Source organism: Stegastes partitus, unplaced genomic scaffold (genome assembly GCF_000690725.1).
Source record: "Stegastes partitus isolate 25-593 unplaced genomic scaffold, Stegastes_partitus-1.0.2 Scaffold320, whole genome shotgun sequence".
Taxonomy (NCBI): domain Eukaryota; kingdom Metazoa; phylum Chordata; class Actinopteri; family Pomacentridae; genus Stegastes; species Stegastes partitus.
In genome coordinates, this window is record NW_007578051.1 from 526,625 (window position 1) to 549,460 (window position 22,836).

At 41.4% G+C, this 22,836-nt stretch overlaps 1 protein-coding gene across 1 annotated transcript in view; it reads right to left on the reverse strand.

Moving 5' to 3' along the window:
* Positions 1 to 19,481, reverse strand: part of slc45a4a (solute carrier family 45 member 4a) — a 62,533-nt gene extending 43,052 nt beyond the window's left edge. The window contains exons 1-2 of the mRNA XM_008283596.1: positions 19,363 to 19,481; positions 17,931 to 18,012 (exon numbers count right to left, since the gene is read on the reverse strand). The gene's annotated coding sequence lies outside the window, so the exon portion shown is untranslated. The remainder of the gene's footprint in view (positions 1 to 17,930; positions 18,013 to 19,362) is intronic.
* Positions 19,482 to 22,836: the final 3,355 nt, after the last annotated feature.

The window sequence follows — 22,836 nt, forward strand, 5'->3', positions numbered from 1 at the left end:
AGAGAACAAAGTGAGAAGGAGGGAGTGAGGGAAGGAAGGAAGGAGGGTCTGAGCAGGTGGACGGTGGGAGAAGTCAGGGATGGAGGGAGAGCTGGGAGACGATAAAACAAAGAGGAAGCCGTCAGATGCTCGAGGACGGACTTTACTTTCTCTCTCTCCTCATCTCCATTTTCAGCACTCTCACATGTTCCCATTAACATTCATGATGCACTCAAGATGTCCATGAATATTTTAGCGCTCGCAAACACACACAGGCCCCGCCTCACCTGACCTCACACACACTGCAGCGTGTTACGTAACCTCTCCTCTACAAACACACACTAATTATACGTAAAATATGATCACAACAACAACAACAAGAACACCACAATCCCCGCCATCAGCCAGAAAGAACTTGATGTTCCGAAACACCCAAAAAAAAAGCCTCCGCGGAGAGACATGTCACAACACGCTAACAACCAGAGCAACACAACATGCAGTTCTGGTTAACCAGATATCTGCAGTTACTTCATGTGTGATGGGAACATAAGTTATAGTTAAGTTGGGAATGGTAAAAGGATCCCAGCAGGGCGGAGGAGCTGGAATTATGGTGTGGGTAAGCGATTCCTTTTTATTAATGTCATGTTGAACAAACAGGACCACACAGCAGCTAATGTTGATTTAATTACCAACATCACACCATCTAAAGCTCTTCAGGAGGCTGGCTTTAACAGGCCTGCACACCGTAATTAGGGCTGGAACTAACAACTACCTTCACCTATTCACCTGCAAACCATTTTATCCAGAAATTGCACTTGTTCTTTATTTAACTTGGATAACCACAGTTTTCTAAACCCGGGAGAAACACCTTCAGATTGTTTGTTTTGCAGGACAAACATCCCAAAGCCATAAGACATGTTGTTTATTTTCACGCAAGACAAGTTAAATTCTCGCAATTGAACCAAAGCTAAATTTCTGTCACTTTTTCAGCAAAAAAAAAACTCAAACTAGGTGGAAATTTTCAAAATCTGTCCATCGCCTGATTGATTAAATGACCAGTCTTTAAATGTAAAATCCTATTTAGAAGCTATGCTGCCTGGAAAATCAAACCATAAGCAAACAGATTGCAGCTGTGAAAAGTTTATTTGTCATTTCAGTTGATTTTTACAACAAAAAGTTTCTGTTCGGCAGCCATATCTTACATTTTCGCAATTTTCTACAGCTAATCGTTTTAACAACCACAAGCTCAAACAACACTGAAATCTTAGTCATAACTTAATTTCTTGGATTAATTATAATAAAAACTGTATCGTATATCATTTCTCGAAAACAAAGCTACAAAATGCTTTTGCGATATTTAACATTTATTGCGTCAAAGCGCCTTCCATTAAAGAAAGACGACGAATGGTGTTATGGAAGTAACCCAACAAGTAGTGCTACTGATGGTGTGATTTCTACTTGAGTAATTTACATATTATAGATCAACGCCCTACACAAATGAGGTAGAAAAATAAATAAGAAAAGCTGTGGTTGACTTATCAGCAACACATTTAAAACAACTGACAGGTGACGTGAATAACTGACATTAAAATTCAACGATCTGGTGGGAAACCTTGGGTCCTACATTCATGTTGATTTTACATTTATTGTTGTGGCTGATTAGTTGTATTTAATTGACAGAGGTTTCATCAAAAGTTTACCATGAGATTTTGGTGGGCGGTGAGCTTAACGCTGACATAATGATCAAAACTTATCAATGAACAAATACGAGTCAGACCATAGTCACAGAGATCTCCAAAAAGTTTTACATCTCTGAAACTTGATTCTTGAATGAAATCTGTGGAAATAGATAAACACCTATGTAAGAATCAAGAAAACTTGGGACTAAATCACATAAAACAATGCCTTTTTTATTTTTATTTTTACATAACCGAGTGGTCAGAACGTGGCTCAATTTGTGATGCCAAAAAAAAAAAACAAAGAAAAAACCCGCCAGTGACGAAAGAGAGGACACCTGCTGAGCACAATGAGAGCCAAATGACTCAACAAAGCAAAGAAATGGTAAACAGCGCCAGTTGTCAAGGGCGAAATCTGAGATGAAACAGAAGCTGAATCCATTTGAATACTTCTGTAAAACATGAGGGACAGTTAATTCATCCGTCCTGACAGCGCTGCGTTTAGTCTGAGGCTGTTTTGGAAGCTCGTAGGAGAGTTTAAGAGCAGCCCATCAAGTTTGACGACTTGCGGTCGTGTCCTATACGCACCGTAAATATGTGGATCCGAGCTCGGAACGTGTAATTACAGCGGTGTGTGGTTCTTAAACGAAAGAAAATAACAAGTCGAAGAGCACAAACATGACAATTGAAGGCCTTCTCTTTCTCGTTATCAAACGGCACGATCTGGCCTGCATCTGTAATTCTCAGCGCTACAAAAGGCACAAAGCGGTGAATGCTATCTGATTATAGGTCCGCACACATGTCGCAGCAGTTAGCTCCACTATTGTTTCTGGGTGTGTATGTGTGTGTGTGTCTGTAACATGAGCTCAGCTTATATAGAATTACACCTCAGCTTTTCTGGGAGCCAACATCAACAAAACACAATCTCACATCAGAGCAGAGGGCGACGGAGGGAAAGCAAGGTGGGAAAACGGCAGAGGAGTGATGAGGGATAAAGGAAAACGAAGGAAAGAGGAGGTTTGGAAAGACAGACTGGAGAATAGAAACAGAATAAAAATGCTTTTAATCTCCCGGAGAATTTAAAAAGAGAGACACAAGATGAGTGGAAACCAAGAGCAAGGAGGGGAGGAAAGAAGATGCCTGTAAAGTTCAAGGTCGTGGACATATTAAGAGTCTGTCGTCTCCCGTGTCTCACAGTTCAACACACACACACAGTCTTTCTGATTCTGCAAGTGCACACAATAAGCACACATAACCCTGGTCTATTTCAGGGAGTGTTTATTCTTGCGCCAGACCAGATTACCTGCGACACTGACACGAAATCAGGACAAGCTCCCTCTTTCTCGGGAGATGGATGAGGTCACAAATGGGGCACGGTGCCAACGTGCAAAGAGACCGATGACTTAAATTGTAAAATATTCAGCGTGCTCTCCTGTGCAACCCTTAGGATACGCTGACTCACTTCTGTGACACTGCAGACTTGAAAAACACGAGTGTCTTATCAGTTATGTAAAGCCGAGAGAATCTAATTTGGGCGGCGAGGGTGGAGATGGAGGTGGAGGTGGAGGGTAGCAACAGACGCCTGACAAACCAGTCAATCAAGTCTAACAAGTCCCAATTAAACTCAGCTTAAAGCAGTGCGACACCGCGGTGAATCTAGGTCGCTTTTCGGTGTCGTAACTCCAAGTTGACAACAGCTGTCGTCCAACTATGTGAAGGAGGAAACGGAGCAACGTGTACACGATATTCAACAGCATTGGTTTAATTTCCTCTTAATGGTGCAAGCATTCATATTATTTCCACTAAGAAACACTGCTGTCATTGTGTTAGAACTGACATCAAAGGGTTTTTTTTTTTGCCACGTTCGCCCTTTAAATCGACATTGCTGCTGCTCGATTGTAATAGATAACATCAGTTTGGCATGTGGGACATTGTTCAACCAGTTCCATACGCCATCTGTCCTGCTTGTCACATGCTGAGGTGAGAGAGGACGGAACTTCTCTCTCTAGTTCTTGTTTTTCATGTATAACCGAGTGCTTAACGACGCTTTGACGGATCATGAACCCAACTTGAGTGGCTCAACGGCCTGTCATGTGACCAAAGTGTCACATGTCCCGTCAAAAGAGACAAACAGCGCTCTGCTAAACGCTGAGAAGTCGCATGAACACCTGGAAACTAGCGGTGTGGTATCATTATGAGGAGGTCGGAATGTACAAAATGTTCACATCACTGGGGTTTGCTTCAGTTCGATTGCAAACATTGGGTTTTGTTTCCTTCAACCAAAAACTGCAGCTGACAAAACAGTCTCAACTCAAGGTCCACTCACTGGTTTGTTCCGGAGGTCTCGACTCGATCAGATACAGTCTGAGTAAAGTCTGGAAGAATGATGACTCTACATACTTATTCTACGACTTCACAACCTTTGTAAATTGTTTCTGTACTTGTCTCTGTGTAAACACAGCCTGCAGTTCAACCCAGTTCAGTCAAAAAGTGCAATTTCTTACTTTTTTTACCTTATCTGGTTGGAGCCAACGCTTTAGTTTTGGATTTTTTTTAGATGTCATGTGTAAAATAAAGTGATTTTGATGAAATATCGGGATTTTAAGCAAAACTTTTTTGGACAGGCAAATACAGTCACACCATGAAAATCCAAGGATTCTTGTTGTTTGCACACCTTCTTTCTTGTAAATAGGGTCATTTTTCCACAGATAACATGCCTTTCAAACATGCAGGCTTGTTTTAGAGTTTAGAGGGATAATCAGACACAACAAGATGATGATGGCGGGCATTTCTTTTTCATTTTCTGGCATTTATTAGATCAATACATTCATCTGGAAATATTTAATCAAGAAACTAATGGCGGCGTCCAACTGTAAAGGTGTCTCGGATTATCTTTGTGCATCTTCCAACAAAGCATGTGAGTTTGTTTCTCAAGACTCGGTCACCAGACCCATCACTCTTCCATCAGGGTGTATGCAGACATGAGTTTTGGTGTCACACAGCAGCGAGGCACGTGAACACACCGCAAACAACATAGCACTGACCCATATAGAGCTGGATATAGATTACAAGGCTGAGGACTTGAGGATCGAGTTCACATACAGCTGGGGCCTTCGCACGTTTGTGTGCGTCTGCACCACCAGGAGACAAAGAAAGAAGAGACAGTAAATAAAAGTTGAGAGATAAGTATTCGGTTACTGTGAGAGAGACACACAAGACAACAATTCTTCATGAAAAGAAGAAGCCAGACCCAATGACCTGATCTGGTGCTTTGAGGATTTATGGGCTCGATCAGTGTGAAATCTCTTTTTAAAAAACAGACACAGTTACATATCAGAGGCACAAAGGAGGGGAAGTGGTAGAATCTAGTTTTATAAGATGTCAGGGACACATTTTGTGCAGCCCGGCCAGGTTACTTCAGTTCAGCCGTGTGTGTGTGTGTGTGTGTGTGTGTGTGTGTATACACTACATACTAGTTACTTTCTTATCTTTAATCAAGTGTGGTTTCTGCAACTTGAGAGCATCATTTCTTTATTTTGCATTCTAAAAAATCTGGTGCAAATCTGCTCTGAACCTGCACAAAACTGTGCACTCAGATGTACAAGTGCTGCACAAATGTCCTGTGCTTTTGCTTTTCAGATTTGTATATATATATATTTTGGATCTTCAAATTTCGGGCTGCAAGGTGGCTCGGTGGTTAGCAAGGTCGCCAGTTCGCGTCCCGGTGGGGGCACCAGGATCTTTCTGCGTGGAGTCTCCATGTTCTCCCCGTGCAGCGTAGGTTCTCTCTGGGTTCTCCGGCTTCCTCCCACAATCCAAAAGCATGTTGAGGTTAACTGGTGATTCTAAATTGTCCGTAGGTGTGAATGTGAGTGTGCTTGGTTGTTGTCACAAGTGACAGTCAGTCTGTCACCCTATGTCCCCTGCCTTCACCTTGAATAAGCTTGGGTAGAATCCAGCCCCCCACGACCCTAGCGAGGATTATGCGGTGTATAGATAAGGAATGGATGGATGGATGGATCTTCAAAATTCTCCAACCAGTACCACGCTACAGGTGATGTTGACCAATAGGATAGTCTTTGCCTCCATGCAGGCGCTTTACTTTCCTTCTGTGTAACCAGGTTCATCTATTCCCACCTTCCAGAGCCCTGTTACATGTACGAGTGTCTGTATTTTTTACTATAATAGCTACATATAACAGTACGGTTATGTCTCTAGCACATTAACTTCTCATCTTGTTTTGAGGAAAAGCGTAACAAAAATTTTCAGAAAAAATGAAGAAATAATTCACTCAAATTGAAAGATAATGCTCTTTATTAAAGATTGGAAAGTAACTCCAAACATAGACTGTATCTACAGGTGAACATGTATTGAAGTTTATTTGCATTTGTAACCGGCGTTCATGCTTCTTTTCTCTATTTACTCGCTGGATGCATGTTTGTATATGGATGTCGATGTTTTTCATTATGAAAAGTGTTTTAATGTTATTATTGTTTGTTAAATGATGAACTGTTGTGTTTGTCTTGTGCATTTTTATTGTCATTTATTTTCTTTTAATTTAGCAAATGAGCATTTAAATTTATTGTTTTTCATCTCAACTGTCATATGTAATCTTTTATCTGTTTTTTATTTTGTTTTTTTTTGCAGCTGTATATGATATGCATAAATAGAAGGCTTAAATGTGCACCTAAATGGATGCATGTACATTTTTCGTATTTAGTTTTTCCTTTATATACAAATTACATATTACAAAGTGATTTTGACTGCTATGTGAAGAAGAAATATAAGTGATAAATATGACATTTACTTGGGTGTCACAGACTTCTAGTTGGCTCAAGTCAAATGTTTTGAACACAAAAGGAAGTCTCACAGAAACATGTTTGCTGGCGGGCAGAGTACGTGGTTTTAATGGTCGGCGTGAGCGTGTTTGTGAGAGATGAAAATGCAGCTAAATGTCACTGGCACATGTTGGAGTCCTCCGTCTCTTTCTTCTGTCTTTTACAGAAGCAGAGACTCTTGCTCTTTGGCTCTAGTCTTCTCTCTCTGACACGCATGCACAAGCACAGACGCGCAAATGGGACAGTGCGGATATATCTACACCCAACAAATGAGAACCGCGCAAATAGACGGGCTGCACAGAAACACTTCAACATTCCCATTCAGTCAATGATTTTCCCATGAAATATATTCCCAGCTCTGAGAGGCAGATGGCAGGGATAAGAGAGCAAGACAGAGAGAGGGAGGGAGGTAAACAGACTGGATGTGTGCATTATGGTGCAGTACTGCTGCAGTGCAGAGAGTACAGGGGGGCACATGTGTATCAACGTGCACTAGCGTCAATGACAAATCCCCTCCTCATAGCACAGGGCTTATATCACTTTACTGGCTTGTATGAATATGATGTAATCCAAGTACTCTTCACGTATGCGCACTCCAACACGCATATGCATATTAAAACATTTATGAGCGCCTCCCACTGACTCAGTTTTACGCCCAGCAGCTTTAAATTAATCTCCAATCTCAGCCTCACCTGAACCTCACAGCTGCCTTCTCTCAAAATAGCGCTCCACATGTCTTCACTCACTTAGGTCATCGACACGATGAAATGACGAGAGGACACAAACACCGACATTGTTTCCGAGTCTCAGTTCAGTCAAGGTCGATCGTCCAGTCGCTTGATTGACCGGTTGATCAAGTTTTTTTTAAAAACAGTCGGTCTACCACGAATCAAGTTAAACTGATCCCAGATTAATCGAACTGCAGATAATCACGGCAGTGTGTCCGACTTTGTGTGGAACATGCATTGTTACACGTAAACATGTTCTAGAGTAGAAGTGTGTTTTTGTCCAAATCAAAATAAACACACAATATGAGATGATGCAGTTTCAAGTCCTGAGCACATATCATTCATTTACTTCAAAATAAGCAACCAAACGTAGATGAATGAAATAATTTCGGTCAAAAAAGTTTTGATTGGTTGGTTTGTCGGGATGAACGCAGTGGGGAAAACTTATCATTGCAGTTTTCCCAACAGATTTGAGCAATTTGATTTGAGATATAATCTTTAGACAGTCAAGCCTCAGTTCAGCATTCGTTGGCTTTTGAAAGTTTCGACATGTGATGGAGCTTTACCACATGAGATACCATCAGAAGCGTGACTGCCGCATAAACAGGATGGCAAAACCATCGACATGACAGTTTATGAGACGCGCTGCAAGATAGAGAAAGTGTGGCATTGATCAAGCATGAACAACCCTCAGAGAGTTGCTGGAATTAAGTAAAACTGAAATCCAGCATTAGTCTCATTATTTATTAAGCACACCTTGCGCATTCTAAATTGCAGCCAACACTAGTTGCATTGTTTCAAATTGTGGTTTGATCCTCAGAACTCAAATCATTTTCTGATGCCCTCCAAACACATATATGTTAATTCAATCAATAGGGTTTGAATTATTTATTGCTAGTCGACAAGGAAAAATCTTTAGTTGTGGACAGCCACAGAAAGAACAAAAACGAGTGCACCCGTCCACAAATATCATCACTGAAACTGAAAAATATAGGATTAATGTCATACAGCAGCTTTTCAGCTTTCAATCACTGCATAAAACTACACAGAACAATTCTGTTTCTGCTCTGCTGTCATGATAAGTACAATACATATCTGCATTTTTGAGAGAGTACATAAGTCAATATGTGTATTTAAGGGTGAATTAAAATAAAACTGATCCAGCAGATTGCATAAGCCAGGGGGCAAATTTGTCTGGTGTGTGAAATGAACATATTAGATCTATTTTAATCACTCTGCTGACACTAGTGTAAGATTAAGCTGCATTAACTGTATGCCATGATAATATATATACATGAATGTGAGCCTTCTAGTTTGACTTCAGTGAAAAGAACTACTGTTGTTTGCGGTTGCATCTAAATAAAATCCATCAATAACTCTAATTTTGACTATCAATTAAAAGGGGTTTAAAATCTGTTTGTGTCTGGTTTGATGTACTGAAAAAAAAAAGCTAATTTAGGCTATTCTGCATTAAAATACGTTGTCAAAACTGGACCAACATCCATTTTCCCACCGCTGCCCTTCTGCTAACATTGTGTGAGCATTAGTTCAGTAGCCACCACTAATACTGTTAAAAGCAGTGCTGGCTTCTACTAAACACATTAAGAGATGCTCAGATTACTGAGCTTAGCTGACCAGATGACAAGTCAGTCTTTTTTTTCACCACTGGTTGTTTTGTTCTTGTCTCCTTTGGGTGCCCAGCGGACTAATGAAAAGAACGTATTTTAAGCATGCAACCAGCAGCTGTCTGCCTCAAAACCCACATTAGGATCCACATTTACTCCATATAATGTTAATTTCGACCTAGATTATGCTAAATAACACCCAGTTTCTCGGTTTTGAAGGGAGGAAAAAAAGCCATGGCAACACAAATTCCCTTAAAGCTTCGGCCTCAGACAGTGTTTTCAGGATTTTCTGGACAAAAATAGGGCTTATGTCTATTTTTATGAGAAAAGGGCAGAAGAGGAGACTCCTGGCGTGTGTTGTGTCAGCTAGCTTAGCAGCTAGGTCATCCTAATGCTTATTTTTAGCTCAGCTAGCTAATAGGCCGGCTAGTTAGCTCTGGCCCACATACCATGCACTGTAAAACTGGCTAGCATAGTTAGCACAACGCGGCTAGCTCTGCTTTCAATGCATGAAATCGTTTATTTATTCTTCTGTGAGCTTTTGAAGCGTTGAGACTGAAGTGCAAACAGGACATGTGTACTACGACGGCACAAAGCCTCCCTCTAGACAAACTGCATGTCCCCGGAGCTTTATGCAAACACCACACTGTTTATTATTTGTAATATCATTAATAGTTTGACCGAGCGGAGCGTCCGTTCGTAGCGAGACACACAAATATTTTAATCTGCGAGGCCTGTCTAGACAGTAGGTGTCAACGTTGCGCCTCATGAATTTAGAATCCTTTTTATATAATCCGCTGACCTATAAAGTTTTTATTTTTGCCCCCCCAGCTAGCCCGCTAACAGATGACCATCAGTGACCCCTGATGTAGAACGCTGCGTTAACTCCTGCACGTCTGAGCGTTTGAAGCTGGATGGACGATCTGACAAGCTGCCGACAGCGGCCCTGGCCTACTTCTGCAGCACAGTCACGCTACTCCAGTGTCACCCTCACTACATAACCACCCCCACACAGACACACACAAATGCACACACACACACACACACCCCATAACTCACCACCTCCAACCCCATCTGTGCCCCCTCGGAGTACAGTACCCCCTACCCAACATCGCATTACTGCGACCCCCCTCCTGCATCCTGTCTTTCTGACCCAGGAGGCCTGCCCCCCTTTTAGACAGATCATATGTGTGTGTGCATTTGCGCATGTGCGTATGCTTTCGCGTGCATCCTCCCCCGTCACCCCCCCTGAGGTTTTAACCCACAAGGGAGCTGCAAAGCCAAACAGGAGGTAGAAAAAAACCCAAGAGCGTGCAAGGTGGTGAGATCGAATCTATGTATGTCTAGTTTGTCTTTCCAGTCGGCTCTGCCCGTCTTTTTTTTTTTGCCTCTCACCAACGTCTGAGCAAAAACAAACCCTTAAAGCCGCCGTTAAGTCAGTACAAACCTCCACAAAAGCAAACTTAACACCCCTCATGAGTCTGCTGCGTGCAGATAAACACCCATGCACCGATAATTGCTGTGTTTGTTTTGCGTCTTGTAACCAACACTTTTGTTTCACATCGGTGCATTTGACAACAAGTCTGAAGAATGACAAGTGCCTGCACGGACCTGTTGGAAACCTCAAGATGGTACGCTTTCACCGCACCCACACGACTAATGGAATATTCCACTGCAGAGCGCACACGTTTGGTACCTACACACATGCTTGACGCTGATAAAGGCCAACTGAAATAAATGCCAAACTGAAATCAACATTCAAAACGCAGCGTGCACTTTGAATAGTTTTCACAGCACTGCCAGATTAACTTGTTTCTTTCTGTCATTATAAAAAAGATAATCCAACATTTACCATAATTTGCTTTAATGTGATCTAACATGCATTGCTGTATCGATCCCACTGATGTCGACACTCAAAACAAGACTTGAGTATTGATCTGCCCGCCTCTAATGTACACCAGGGTATAAAATTATAGAAAACATGACGTACCCCTACTACACATCAGTCTGGCCGTGCAACAACATACTGAATCATCTAAAACATTGCTCCAAATTCATTACACCGGTGCAACGATCAAAAGTGTTGTTTGAATTTAGGCAGATTGGGGTTAATGTGGCTGCCGTTTTTGTTGCTGTTTAAATAGCAAATTGCATTGACAACGGATGAACCAGCTACCTTCTTGCACTGCCAGCTTCATGCAAATGACAGCAACAAACCACAGACTGAGCTGCATACAGAAGATTCTCCTGTATGAATTAGAAATCATTTTGCATGTAGTGGTATCGGGTATCTAATCTGATGTGACTGGTAGCAAATGAGGAAAAACGTGACAGTCCACTGGTGTGCCAACGACAACCTCAGAACCTTATTTCAGAAATGTTTGCTTCTGTAGCATGAACAACAGGATGTTATGATCAAATCTGGCACAAATCATTGCCTGACTTTACCAAGCGTGACTCAAAGTAAACAACTTTAAACGACTTTGCGATATAGAGTCCTGCACCTCTATGGAAACAACACAACCGTTGCTAGAAGCAGAGAGGACTCAAACATTGTGCAATATGACAAAATGATAATATATATAATGTCCGTAAATTAAAAACAGAACATTAAAGCTCTATTAGTATTTTACAAACATCAAGGGGGGAATGGTGACTCTACATACTATAGATATTTAACTATTTACATTTTTATATTCTATTTTCATAGTCCTTCCTGCTCTGTGTGAACACTGTCTGCAGTTCAATCGAAAAGCTCCTGAACGTTGTCATGTGAATGTTGGTCACAGATGAGTCAGTAATGTCCTCTGAGAAGTCCAGAGTTTTAGGGTTGATTTCAATGAAAATGTTATATTTTTCAGCTGAGGTTTGGTTATTTCTTCAGCCGGAACAGTGCGTTACAGATGAGCAGAAAATTGAAAGTTGAATTTGACCGTCAGAAGGTGGAATAAATGGAATTTTGGAGGATTTTGAAAAATATATCATGTTATGAAACCTCCCGCTGGGTTTGAGGTTAAGAGGGTTAAACCACTTGGTGGAACATTTAATCCAGAGTGCTGTAATGTAACATGAGTGTGCACGTTTTAACAACACAAACAGACGTGTGAAAGAGAGCCAAATGCTTCGAAGCACTTCTTTGGACAAACAGCATAATTAGCATCCCTGTTCGGTTGTGATGCCGGACCGCTGAACTGCTCGGGACACGATCAGTTTTCGCAACATTACAGGGTTTGGTTGCCTCTGTGATAAATCCGCTTTTATTTACAAAATTGTAGATGAAAAAAATCCCACGCTGAACTCGCTTTCTGTTTCTGTTGCAGGCAAATCAGCTCAAAAGTGACCTAGTGTCTGTGTGTGTCCATTACTCTGAGTGCAGTATTACTAACAGTGTTAATGACATTACTGGCACACGGCCAGTTATCTTCTCTCGTCATTCACCCAGGATACCTGACTACCTCTCTGTGCGCTGGCCCTTTCAGATGGGCCAGTCTGTAGACATTCTTCACACTAAGAGATGCAACCATTCAATTTATAAGCAAAAAACTGTGACATTTACTGGTTCCGGTTTTATGTTTGCCAAACGAAATGTCTTTAGAAATTTGTGTAGGACCAAACAGCAACTTGAAGATGTAATTTTACTCTCAGAGGACCAGTGAGGGCCATTTTTCTGACACCTTATACACCAAACATTTTCATCCAGTAATGCTCTCATTTGATTTTCCATAAAGCAGGATATAAAATTACAGATAAAGTAGTATGATATCAAAATTGCATTCATATTACTCATTCTACTTGACATCAGTTTTAATTGTCTAATCAACTAGGAGAATTTTCTTAAGCTAAACAACTTGAAATTTAAATTGAAACTTACATTAAAATTAAAGATGTCCAATGCAGAAATTAGATAAGAGCCAGTAGCTCAACCGGATAAGACGGCGAGCCATGTACAGGGGCTATAGTGCCCGACTCGGCGGCCAGCATCTCATTTGCTGCTTGTCCTTCCCCCACTCTTCTCCCCATGTTTCTCTCCACTGTCTTATCAAATAGATGCAAAATGAGCCCAAAAATAACCTTTAAAAAAAACACACAAAAAAACACAGGAGCTTCCTTTCACATCAGCTCCTGTGCTGCCCACGGACGGTGCCAGATTGTAAATGTCCTGTATGTCATGAACTACGCATCCAAACACTTCAACTGTGACACAGCAAACGGCAGCGAGATAAGCGTAAGAGAACTGGGTGTGGTGCCTGCTTCACCCAACGAGACCTAAAAGCAGCCAAGACACACAACACAAAACAAATCTGACTTGCTGCCAGTCATGTCTGGCATCCAGTCAGTGTTCTGGTTGTTTAATTGGAAGGTGCGGCATCATTTGGGCATTTTCTGTTCAGGATGAGTCAGTAAAGATGGGGACCGCGATTGTAAAAAAAAACAAAAAACAAAATAGGGACTAAATGACTTTGGAGAAGCTTTGAAGAGAGAAACTTTAAATCTGCTGTAAGTGCAGATGTCTCATAGCAGAGGACAGCCCACTGATAAGAGCATTAAAGTTAACCTCAGGCAGCGCAGCCCAAACAGCTCCAAGTGTGGCAAAGCCATATTTGTTCAAGCTATTCATGCTATCTGAGTTCAGACTTGGCCTGTCTCAAAGGAAAAATCTGACCTTTACCAGAACTTTTGCAGTTAAAAACAGCAATGGACAATAAGTTGGACCCCTAACATCACTGGAGATTTAAAGAATAATCTGTATTAGAATCCGGCCAAGATAATCCAAATCTCCAGATGGACGGGAAAATGAACAAGGTGCCCTTGAATAAAGCAGCAGAGCTTCCTGCTTAGCGTTTGTGCTGCATTATAAGACGTCAAGATTTGGTTCAAGCTGGCGCTGGCTTTTGTGATCTGGCGGCTTCTGCACTTGGGATCAACATTCCTCACGAATGATTATGAACACATTTGTAAACAGGATTTCACACCTCAAAAAAAAAAAAAAAAAACTGTTTAAAAACACAGAGTCAAACGTCAGCTCATTGTTCTGCTCTGACAACAACAGCTACAGGTATGAGAAAGTAAAAACCTGTCACGGCTCTGTTGTTTTCTGCACAAAGCAACCACAGGTGACCTTAACAGTAAATGTAAGAGTGAAAAAAGACGAGAGAAAACAAATAAAAGACATTAGCAGTCTTATCAAAACCTTTTCTCAACATACTCAGCCGATGTAATATTTGTTCAAGTCGTCAAACAGAAACGTTTTTCTTTCTCATTTTAACTGATGATTTTCATGCATTTACAGCTTTCCACGTTTTTGAAAATGAGACTATGGAGAAAACATTCATGCATTGTTTGCCCACATAACCCAAACTGGTCGAGGCAGACCGCTGTCCTTCCTTAGCCTGGTTCTGCCGGAGGTTTCATCCTTTTCAAAGGGAGCTTTTTCATCCTACTGTCGCCACAGTTTGCTCTGAGGGAATCAGAAGGGTTTCTTGGGTTTCTCTCTACAACATAATATTGTAAGGTCGTCGCTTTGCTATCTGAAGTGGCCCTTTATAAATAATACTGGATTGATTCAGAAACTACCGCTCCCACAAAGTCCATTTAATAGAACCGCCATTTTCACGGTTGTCATGGAAATGCAGATGTTCTCGTTTCCATTTTTGGAAAACTTCCTCCTTCAGGGGTTTACAAAAATAACAACTCTGTCTGCTGAGGAGGATCTAAGTGATGGGATCAAAACCTACTGAACAGACCTTGTGGTGGCAGCGTTTTGTCAGAAAGTGTTCCCAGAGTGAAGAATGAACTTTCAATCTCTGCCTCTAAACCGTCTCCCAAATGCACCGGTGACAAGAAATGCGACGCATCCGTGCACATCGGGCCTTTTCCCGTGGCTGTAGGTGATCAGTTGGAAGAAAGCATAGAACTGAAAAGCTTTCAGGGTTGGAGCTCAACAAACACAAAAGACAGAAATGATAAAGAGTGGAGAAGAAAGAAGCAGGCCAGAAAAGAAAGACGGACGAGAAGAGCTGACAGGAGAAGAAGCAAACAAAGTGGAAAGTCTATATTCTTAGAAGACGTTTTGTATTATTGACAATCTCTCCGGCTGCAGAATGTATTCGTGTGTGCGTGTGCGTGTGTGTGTGTGTGTGTGTGTGTGTGTCCTCTAACTCAAAGCCAGAGCTAAATACAGTACAGCCATCTGATATTGACTTTGATAACAGTCCTTCACCACTAGAAAACCAACCAGGCATGCATGCAGCGCTGCTGATAGTCTCCACGCTCACAAACAAACACACCAGCCTGCAGTTTCCCCTCCACAGAGATCTATTCAGCTGCCAGGAAATCAGACCATGACATCTACGTTCTGCTTTTCCCTTCAAGTTAGTCACTTTTTCCTGATCTCTACTGTTTGAAGAGAAAAAGCAAAAAAATTTTCACCCACCTAAAAAGTCAACACTTCACCAGATTTGTGCCGGATCTGTACCAGAATTACATTTTGGTTTTCCTGTTAAGGCCAAAAAACTTTTTCTTTTTAAATATGTAAACAGACCAGGAGCCAGTCGGACTTTCCCTCAGCTTCCAAATACCGTGACTCCAGACGGCACAACAGCATTTATAGCTGCAACAAGTGTGTGTGTGGTGTTTATGTGTGTGAGATCAGGTGAAGATAAGACCGGCTATTGATGGCATGGATGTAAGTGAGACGACAAACGCATGCACATAAACACACACAGTTCTGATCACAGGTGGGGAGAACAGACCGGCTCGCTCCTTTCTTTCCTCTCTCCTCTCAGGTTTGTGTACAAAAACTTCACGCCAGTAGGAAGTGGGTTATCTGCACACAGGATCAGGGCTCGGGATACAAAGCCAGATCTACTGTTTGTGTGTGCATGTGTGTGTGTCTGTGTGTGTGTGTGTGGTGGACGGAGATTGGCAGCGATTATGAGAGAAAGAGATGCAGAATGTTTGAAGGAAGCCAGCATCACTTCAAAGTAAATTAAATCCACTAAAAAAAAAAAAAGGCACATTTCCAGAAGCCTTTGTTAATGTGAAAGATTAATTTTCCATTTTTGCAGCACGATCAAGTCGAGTATCGCTGTGTAAATGTCAGAGAGTTACAAATGACAGTATTTAAAAGTGTGTGTGCTGTATCACTCAAACACGTCTCTTTCTGTTGTGCCAAAAAACACATCCACGTCAACGTAGCAGCTTCCATTTTGGGGCGAAATACGCTTCTTTGCTGTTTTAAAGGGGCCCGTAGACAGTTTTTTATCTTCAGACTGAGTCAGGCTACCAGTGTTTCTACTGTTTGCGCTAAGCTAAGCTAACTGAGCTTTTTTTTTAACACAAAGCTGTTTTTGGCTCAAATGACCAGTCAGTTTATGTCAGACAAACATTAGTGTGGCTCCACATTGACCTATTGCTTGTCATTAAGACTTTGGTTTTAGGTGTTCTGGGTGTATTTTACAGCTTTGACAGTCAACAACAATAAAGAAAATGAGGGCTATTGAGAATTATTGAGAGTAAATGATAAGCGCTTAACAATCTCTTTTTGTTTCTGAGGAACCTGCAGGTCGAGTCCGACTCTAAAGCTGCTTTGTGTGGCGTGTATTACACAAACAAATGAGGAGACACAGCAAGTGCACTGATGTTAATCTTGGCTCATGATTCTGCCTTGACTCTACACAGCCTTTACACAGCAGCCTTTGCAAGTGGCCTGTTGTATTATTATTTGTGCGCTGATGTGTCATTCTGACGAAATGCTAGTTGGTGGTGGAATGTCTGTGCTACTACAGCCAAAACTGAGTAGATCAGTTGGTGTAGGCGCTAATAAATGGCAGAAAACTATTACTTTTGATGATATTATTGCAACGCAGAAAAGGCAGAAGAAGTCTGAACCTACTAGTCAAGCTACAAAAACAAGAAAACTACATATCACCTCGTTAGCAAACTGCTGGCTCTTCGTTGTGTGCATTATGAACAAGCCAGATACAATTAAAACCTATTGTATGTTAGATTTTGCTCCATAAAAACATCATGTGTAGTTGTGTTTCTGGGTAGGTGCATAACAGGAGGTACACAGTTATAAATAATTCATTCAACAGGAGCCTGAGAACATGTCAGTCAGTTTGAAATATACAGTTATGGCCTCAGTAGGTGAGTTTATGCGTGTGTTTAAGTCACAATCCATGCCTAAAATAATCACTGATGAAGTGAAGATCACACACAAAAGTCTTATATGTCGGTTTAAAATTTCAATTTATTCCATCAAGGAGTGTTTTTGTGTTTTTTGAGGAGCTGTTCTACCAAGAGACTGTCATGCATCACTGCTAGAATACATAGATGGCATTAAAGGTAGCATGTAAACTCGTTCTGTGCATTTTGTTTATAGACATACAGTCCAGTTCTGCAGGCGAAGCACTTGTACGTGGGCGGTTGATAAAAGTCAGTCTGTGCGAATTTATGGGGGTGTTTTCTCTGTTTGCATAATATGTATGTTTATGTGCATAAGGAGCGTATGTGTTCATGTGACTGTCTGCACGTGACCGCAGGCGTCTGGCCGCTTTTGTGTGTGTGTCAGTAATAACTGGATGCTGACACAGCAGCAGTTGGTAGTCAGCAAACATTTCATCAAGAGGAAGTCGATTGCTTTCACTTCAGCTGAACTGGCTGGTCTTCATATGCAGGCAAACCGAAACCCAAACTGCAACGCATCGAAACCCTGAGCGTGACACTGATTTTTGAGGAAGAAGTGCGCATCGCTCGAGTGTGTCTGTGTGCGTGTCAGCGCAGATCCTGTTGGGCCGATGCAAACCCAAAAACCGCCACCGCATCATCACACTGCACATCGAGTCCGTATTGTTCTACTGGTGCTGGTTGTGGTTTTTTTTTCAGCAGAACAGAAACACATTAGACTTGAAAAGAGGGAGAACATCTGTTGGCCATTTACATGTTTCTTTGGGACCACTGTTTTGTTTTTGTGCAGATTTACTAGACCAAACTGCAAAATAACACACACAAGGAGGGCTTTAAAACGCCGCGATGACAGCGGATAAAAGAAGTGGCCGCCTTTTGTGTGCGTGCAAGACTCACCAAAAGGCCTTGAAAGCTTCATAAATGTCGATGAGACGTCGTCGTTAGGTCCAGGCTGCAATCTCAAGCCCTGCAGTTGTACCTGAAAACACACACACGCAACAAAGATTTAGATCCAACAAGTCAGCACAGTGGGCACACAAATTATATTGTACATTAAATCAATACAGCAGTCAGTACGCACATGCGCTCTCGCCCCCTCATGCACAAAAACACACAAATAAATCAGCAGATGCCAATACACCGGAACACATCACCCTCTCTTCAATCACTCCTCGTCTGCAGAAGTCATTTGACACATCTCCAACTACATCTTTACATACATTTGCTCCATTGAAATGAGAAAAGAGTGCAGAATTATTCAAATGGAAACTCCTACTGAGTATCCAAAAGATGCACTTGAGAGAAAGTTAAAGCCATCTAAGGTGCATAAAAACATTTTTCTTCCAGCTAAACGGTCTCTGAGCCTTGCTGCAGAGTGACACTTATATCACCGGGAGCTGTAACTAACTATTTAGGTTACGGTTTGAGCATGATGAACATTTCTGGATAAATCAATTAATCGCTTGGTCTCTACATTCTCAGAAGTTAGTCCAGCTGGAGCCGCTTGTTTTGACTGACAAACAGCAGCTATAACATCCAACAGATATTTGATTTACCACTGCAAACCACACACACAAAAAGGAGGCTAGAAACAAGGGTTCTTTATTACATTTGCTTAAGAAACAACTTTACTGATTGCTTTAGAAAATTACTGCTTGGGGATGTTTGTTTGTTTTTTATTCTAATTTAAATCTCATTTTTGATATTGTAAACTGCAGCCAGGTGGGAAAAACATCAGCTTCTTGTGATGGATAATTTAAAAAAAAAAAAAAAAAGCAGGACACTCGTCATGATTTCTTTATTTTCAACTGACAAGCCCAAAAGCAGTCCAAACATACCGGTGTGTGTTTTGTTTTGGTGCTCTCAAAGTCACTGGGCTCTTAGTCACTAGTCCTTCCTGGTTAATTATAAAGGCAGTGAGTGAGAAATGAACATTATTCTACAACAACAACAACCCTGATCCTGCTCTGTTAGTGTTTTTTCAACCCTCACTACCTGCCTCACATCCCAACAGAAATCCTCATTATGCACTCTTTATAATTAGCGCAGCCTAATTATGCAACCTGACCTGGCTCCGGCTGTCTGCACCTCCAGCCCCTCTTCTCTTTTTGTTTTTGACTCAGGCCTACAGAAACTACTGTAAATGCCTCCTCCTCCTCCTCCTCTCTTCTTCCTCCTTCTCCTCCTTCTCTCTCCGCAGCAGCAGCAGCAGCAACCTGAGATGCTGTATATTCCTCCAGCCGGAGCCTCCTACCCAGCAGCGGCTACAAAAACCTCTCACAACCGTCCCCCCCCGGTCGCTGTTTTTCACCTCCCGCCCGGAGCTCACCTCGCCGGGTTCGTGTCAAGCCGCTGGCTCCGTGTTGTTGTCCGCTGAGCGCTCGGACAGTCGCTCGGCTCTGCAGCAGCTTTTGTTGCATAGGTTGTCCGCCGCTCCTGCAACTGAGTCCAGGGCTTTAAATACGCCTTTAAAGGAATATCTGTCGGAAGAAGAGACGTAGCGCTGCCTTCCGCCAACGTCATGGCTCATTTACATAAAGGGGCGGGGTCTCGGCCGCGCTTTACAAACAAGGCTGAATGTTTAAAGGGACAAACCGTGAAAAACATACACAATGAGGGTTATTAAAAGGAGACGCATCGAGGAAGGCCTGTGTACGTTTCAAATTTAATCTGTTTCATTGATAATCTCATAAAAATGTTTCTCCTTTTTATTATTGATATTTTTATTTATTTGTTTGTCATTTTTTATGCCAAATTTCATTAATATTACCCTGTACTGGAAATTTGTTCTGAGAAAACGGTGGAAATGATGAATATGATTCCATATGTGTGAATATCTATATGCAAGTGAAATAAAAATTAAGTAAGAAAACAATACACTGTCTGAAAAAACATATCCAAAATGATTCAACATAAACCTTCCTCAGTTGTGCAGACATAAAGAAAAAGGATAATCAAACACAACATGCTCTGACACTTCATTAGACATTACTGGCAAGATATAATCCGATATTTAAAAAAAAAAAAGATATTCATTTGAATTTAACTTATTCTCATTTTCATAGCGCCACTTGTGCCTTGACGAAACACAACATGTATTACGTCAAGGCACTTCACATCAAATCATCAATTCTTAATAAAGCACCTTTAAACACAACTTCAGGTGCTGTACATGTTCACAGATTGGCAGCAAAAGAATTCTATGGACGATATAAAAATATGATAGATAATATGAAATGTATAGACAATAAAAATCTAGTAAAATCAATTGACAAAACAAAATAAAATCATATAGAATACTAAAACAGGCAAAGGAGGGTAGCAACTTCAAAATCAAAGTCTGAAATAAAAATAAATACAAAATGTTAGGACCATTAAGAGCAGCTAAAAGCCATGAAAAGCAGGTACATCTGGAGGTTTTTCTTGAAAATATCAATGGAGGAGCATTTCATTGGAAGAGGAAGGCCGTTCCAAACCTTTGGAGCTGCAAAGGTTTGAGCTACCTGAGTAAAGTAAAGACCTTGCAAAATGTATGCACAGAAACCCAACAACACCTAAGTTTCCTTCCAAGTCCCTTTGAGCAAGCATTTGGCAGCAGTGGGAAAGAAAAAAGTTTTTTCTGAGAAGGACAAAAATAAACACTTCACCAGAACCAAGCACTGGGAGGGCAGCCATGTGCCTGGGGTGAGGGTGGGTGCAAGAAACATTTTAATGAATTCAGATAACCGTAAAAATTAAAATGCAGCAACACAACTGAAATACTTGTGTGAGCCCTATCACAATATTTGTGTGTGTGTGTGTGTGTGTGTGTGTGTGTGTGTGTGTGTGTGTGTGTGTGTGTGTGTGTGTGTGTGTGTTTGTGCCACTACATAGGCTGTACTTATCAAATCCCTTCATATTAATAACGCTTTTGCAGCTTTGGAATGGAACTACCTGAAGATATAATCAGTGTCTTCTTTTAAATCACTTTCTACACCCCCTAAAAAGACTGTGTTTTTAATGTGACATCTATTTTAGCTGCCTATTTTATTATATTTTACTCTTTATGTTTATTTATCTTTATTATTACTATGTGTAGTATTATCTTTATTTTACCACATTTTCTTTTATTCAGTTTAAAATCTTAAATATGGAGTGGCTATAACTGCAGAGGCATAAACTTTTCAAAAAACAACAAAACGCCATACCACCAAATAACCACTTTCAACAATATGTGTAAAGCAAGAATCACAAATATATCAGAAAAAATGATTACCCGTGCATTTAATGGATACAATTCTACCATATGAATCCTTAGGGGTGGGCTGCAAGGTGTTTCAGTGGTTAGCACCGTCGCCTCCCACGTCTCCCCGTGCAGCGTGGGTTCTCTCTGGGTTCTCCAGCTTCCTGGTGATTCTAAATTGTCCGTAGGTGTGAATGTGAGTGTGCTTGGTTGTCTGTCTCTAAGTGTAGCCCTGTGATAGACTGATGACCTGTCCAGGTGAACCTGCCTTCACCGTAAGTCAGCTGGGATAGACTCCAGCCCCCCACGACCCTAGTGAGGATTAAGTGGTGCATCGATAATAGATGGATGGATCCTTAAGGGCTGCATATGCAGATAAACCTGCAGTTGCAATAAAGAAATTTCCCTGATGTAGCATATTTTTGAAAGTTAAACAGCGTGCAGCAGTCCTTTTGATTCCTATTCAACTGACGTCCTCTGCGTAAGTGGAAATATGTGTTCTGTTACTCACCAGCAGCATTTTATTCAAGTTCATTTCAATGTAGGAAAAACCTGTAGAGATATATTGCAGGCGTGTCGAACATCTTGACCCATTTGGTTTGTTTGGAACACACCTAGGAATCCACCCAGTCTGTGGTATGTTAGTCTTCTTCTTTTTTCTTTTAATTTCTCTCAGGCTGGCTTGTTGAACAACAATATGACACAACAGACAAGTGGTCTGTTTAGCAAAAAGTTGTTGACCTGGTTATTTGGGGACAAATTCCCAACCATTGACTCGATCCACACCCCAGTCAGGTGTGACTTTAAAGGTCAGACATCAGACGTGTTATTAACTGAAACAAAGAAGCTGATTAAGACAATTAAGGGAACGACAGAATGACAACAAAGTAAATATGTGTCACGTAGGCGTGCCAATATGTTCAGCGTACTAGGTCAAGATAATTATGTCTTATTCCTTGATGGTGTAATTATGTGTCTCTCTGCTCGTCACATGCACTCACTTGTTGTGCAGCTGCTCGACTTGATTCTCCCAACACTCCTGTCATCCAGTTCTGTGAAGTTTTGGGTTAATGTGTCAAACTTTTTAAAGCGTTCCTGTCCGTTATTGTTGTATTTGTTGCATTCTAAGAGGAAGTGTGTCTCCGTCTCTTCCTCATGTGACCACAGACTCTTTCTTCCTTCTGTAGTCGTGACTTCTTGCGTCGTCCTTTCACTGCGGCTCGGCCACATCGTTGAGTCTGCATTTGGTCACGATCGGGCTCCGTTTTGTAATCTGCAAATGTATAGTTGCGTTTTTAGGGCCCGAAAGCAATGAGGTTTTGATTTGACTCCTTCAGTGTCCCAGATAAGCTTCTTTTGTTAATGTAATGGTTGATGCTGATTAGCAGCTGGAGGGCGGTGCTGGTCGGAGGTTGATCAGTTGAGTGTTACCTGCTCGGTAAGTCTCAGGATCAGCTGACAGAAGGGTTGTGTTGGGGGTGTGTAGAGCCTGAAAGCTCAGTGTGTCTTGAGGGCTTGATTTGAGATTTGACACTCCTTGAAGGTCACCTTGTAATGCAGCTTTATTCAAATGACACGATG